The 4199-nt window shown below is 35.4% G+C and overlaps 1 non-coding gene across 1 annotated transcript; it reads right to left on the bottom strand.

The window, feature by feature from the left end:
* Window positions 1-1391: 1391 nt before the first annotated feature.
* On the bottom strand, window positions 1392-1498 carry LOC139846195 (small nucleolar RNA R71). The gene has a single exon (XR_011758927.1). It is a non-coding gene; the product is annotated as a small nucleolar RNA R71 (small nucleolar RNA).
* Between the last annotated feature and the right edge of the window lie 2701 nt (window positions 1499-4199).

Raw genomic sequence — 4199 nt, 5'->3', positions numbered from 1 at the left:
AGTTTATTCGAAAAAGTCTATGTAAATTAACGTTTTAGATACATCAAGTTAATGAAAACAGAGACCACTGAAATTATTCAGATTATGTAAATTGGTCTCCTTGAAACTTGAGTTGGTCAATAAATGTCTCAGAGATATTTTTTTTTCCATGTGTGTGTTAGAGAATAGTTTTCCATTTGTATGACCTTTGTATTTTGTGTGTGACCAGTTTTCCATGTGCATTTGTTTGTAAAAAAAATAAAAAATAAATAAATAATAATAATAAATAAATAAATAAAATTCGAGACTTTACTAATATGTGTGTCTTGTGTTTTGTGTGTGTCATACCCACTGCATTTAACTTATATAGTATTTAATTCCTTGATGATGGTGTAAAAATTGTGTAAAACAATATAGAAAATAGCATAATGTTTAGGGTTATTTGTTTAAATTATTAAAAAGTAATTAGGGTTTTAATTTAATAATAATACTAATTAGGGTTAGAGTATTTTATTATTAAGTTATTAGATTTTTTTTTGTTAAGTTAATTATTTAGATATTTAGGATAAATAGTATTAAAATATAAAATTAGTTTAAATAATAAATATTATAAATTCTTTTTTTTTAGTTAACATTTTTAGTTTAAATAGAATTTTTAATTAATAAATTAGTAATTTTTATAAGTTATAGTCAATTCTTAGTACGGATAGGTAATGAATGTACAAATTGAAACGATCACCAGTACGTTCACCACCTGTAACACGATCTAGGAATCTAGCTAATCTTACTACGATAAATTTTTCGTTAGGATCATCATCTAATCGTGCGTCCTCGCCTATTCAACTTTCCGAAAACCCGACTTTTGAACTAGAAGCAATCATTGAGCACCCGAAGGATATTCAAGGACAATTCAGAGATCCTGAACCACTAATTATTCGTCCTGAACCTCCAATCATTCAACCAGAGGTTGTCGAGGAAGAAACCATTAAATCAGAATCCTCTAGTGATTCAGATTCAACAAATTCAATCATGGAAAATCAGGAATCTCTAAGTATGGAAGATCGAATGAGAGCCACACGTACTGGCCAAGCTCACGCCATTACTCAACCATACATTAATGCGCCAGATTATGAAATCAAATGACAAATCCTACATATGGTAACTAATCAATGCCAATTTAGTGGTACGTCAAAAGAAGATCCAAACGAACATCTTCAAACCTTTAATAGGATCTGTACTCTATTTAAAATCAGAGAAGTTGAGGATGAACAGACCTATCTCATGTTGTTTCCCTGGACTTTAAAGGGAGAAGCCAAAGATTGGTTAGAATCGTTACCTGGAGGAGCGATTGATACATGGGATGTTTTAGTTGAAAATTTCTTAAAAGATTCTTTCCAGCATCTAAAGCTGTGAGACTTCAAGGAGAAATTGTAATGTTCGCGCAAAAGCCAAATGAAACATTATATGAGGCATGGACAAGATTCGAAAAGTTGTTGAGAGGATATCCTCAACACGGTTTAGACACTTATCAAATAGTACAAATATTCTACCAAGGTGTCGACATTGCTACACGGAAAGACATCGACACAGCAGCTGGTAGTTCCATTATGAAGAAAACCGCAACTGAAGCTTACAAAATTATTGATAACACAGCCTCCCACTCACTTGAATGGCATCAAGAAAAAGATATTTTTCGTTCATCTAAAGCGGCTAGAGCCGATTCTAGCCATGACTTTGACTCCATTTCCGCAAAGATAGATGCTTTCGGGAGACAAATGGAAAAGATGACTAAAGATATTCACGCGATATAAATCAGTTGTGAGCAGTATGGGGGACCACAATTGACGAAAGATTGTTTCGGTGTTGAGCAAACAATGAAACAACGTGAGAATGTTTCCTACATGAACTAAAGGTCGGGAAATAATTATCAAAATAATTATCAACCGCCAAGGAATAATTTCAAATGACCTTACAACACCCCATACAATCCAAATGGGCCCAACAATAACTCGTAAAAGCAACAAGGTCCTAGCAATCAGCAAAGACCCGGTTTTCTTAATAAGCCAACACAAACCGACGAGAAAAAGCCAAACCTGGAGGAAATGATGACAAAGCTCATGGAATCCCAAGCACAGTTTGTTGCATCTCAAAAATAAACTAATGAACAAAACTCGCAATCATTCAGACACCAACAAGCTTCTATCTAAAACTTGGAACAAGAAGTAAGTAACCTAGCAAGGTTAATTAGTGAAAGAAAGCCAGGGAGTTTATCGAGCGACACAAATACCAACCCTCGAAATGAAGCAGCCAAAGCAATTACCACCCGAAGTGTTTTGACACTTACGTCACCTGTTATACCTGTCATTTTTGATTATCCTATTCCACCACCACAACCAGAACCCAGAGAAGGCGACAAAACCCGTAATTGAGAAAGCCAATGAATAACAAGCTGAAATCCCAGAAGGTTCAGTACGGCCTAAACCATACGTTAAACCATATCAACCAGCACTTCCTTACCCGAGCAAACAAAGAAAAGAAAGACTAGAAGCCGAACAGTCCAAGTTTCTTGACATGTTCAAACAAATAAATGTCAAACTTCCTTTCATTGATGTAATTTCAGGAATGCCAAGATATGTGAAGTTTTTGAAAGACCTGATCACAAACAGAAAGAAATTGGAAGAACTTTCAGCTGTCACAATGAATGATGCATGTTCGGTAGTATTATTGAACAAGATATCCGAAAAACTCTCAGACCCCGGAAGTTTCACAATTCCATGTTTAATGGGTAGTCTTGATTCAATAAGAGCATTAGCAGACTTGGGTGCTAGTATTAACTTAATGCCTTATTCATTATACGTTAAACTAGGCCTTGAAGAGTTAAAACTAACACGAATGAGCATACAACTAGCTGATCGATCAATCAAATATCCTAGAGGGATAATGGAGAATATGCTAGTTAAAGTTAGTACTTTAGTATTCCCAGCAGATTTTGTGATTCTGGATATGGAAGAAGATTCTCGAGTTCCTCTTATCTTAGGAAGACCATTCTTAAACACGACTAGAGCAATAATAGACGTGTTTGGTAAGAAATTGACCCTAAGTATAGATGATGAGAGTGTGATCTTTTCTGTTGATAAGGCCATGCAACAACCTCAATCTGTAGATGATGCGTGCTATTATATGCAAACTATAGATGAACATAAAGAATTGTTACAAGAATTTCCAGAATTACAAGGAACAGGCGAATGTTCTTTAGGAGAAGGAACAGAACTAATTGATGAAGCTGAATTATTAGCTACACTCAAGGCTAATGAATACGAACCAACAATAGAAGAACTTTAAATTCTGAAAGAGGAAGACAGATACATGTACAAATCATCGATTGAAGAACCACCAACATTGGAATTAAATCCACTTCTAAACCATTTGGAATACGCATATTTGCATGGTGAATCTCAATTACCTGTAATCATCTCATCCTCCCTTTCTGAAAACGAAAAATCTCAATTGATTTCCGTGTTAAAAGCCCACAAATCAGCTATTGCATGGAAGATCCATGATATCAAGGGTATAAGTCCTTCATATTGTACACACAAAATAATCATGGAAGATAATTTCAAACCTTGTGTGCAACGCCAACAAAGACTAAACCCTAACATGCAAGATGTGGTGAAGAAAGAGATAATTAAACTACTTGATGCAAGTTTAATTTATCCCATCTCTGATAGTCCATGGGTAAGCCCGGTGCAATGCGTACCTAAGAAAGATGGCATTACCGTCATCACAAATGAAAAAGATGAGCTTATTCCTACTCGGACTGTAACTGGATGGCGTGTGTGCATTGATTATAGAAAATTAAATGACACCACCAGAAAAGATCACTTTCCATTACCTTTCATCGATCAAATGTTGGAAAGGTTAGCAGGAAACAGTTACTATTGTTTCCTTGATGGTTTTTCAGGGTATTTTCAAATCCCAATCGCACCCGAAGATCAAGAGAAAACCAGCTTCACATGCCCATATGGTACTTTTGCGTATAAACGCATGCCATTCGGACTTTGCAATGCCCCTGCAACCTTTCAAAGGTGCATGATGGCGATTTTCCATGATATGATAGAAGAATGCATGAAAGTTTTCATGGATGACTTTTCAGTCTTCGGTGACTCCTTTGAGTCGTGTCTTTCAAATCTTGAACGAATGCTTATTAGATGCGAGAAATC

Source organism: Rutidosis leptorrhynchoides, chromosome 4 (genome assembly GCF_046630445.1).
Source record: "Rutidosis leptorrhynchoides isolate AG116_Rl617_1_P2 chromosome 4, CSIRO_AGI_Rlap_v1, whole genome shotgun sequence".
Classification (NCBI taxonomy): domain Eukaryota; kingdom Viridiplantae; phylum Streptophyta; class Magnoliopsida; order Asterales; family Asteraceae; genus Rutidosis; species Rutidosis leptorrhynchoides.
The sequence above is the reverse complement of the archived record's forward strand: the minus strand, read 5'-3'. Positions and strand labels throughout refer to the sequence as shown.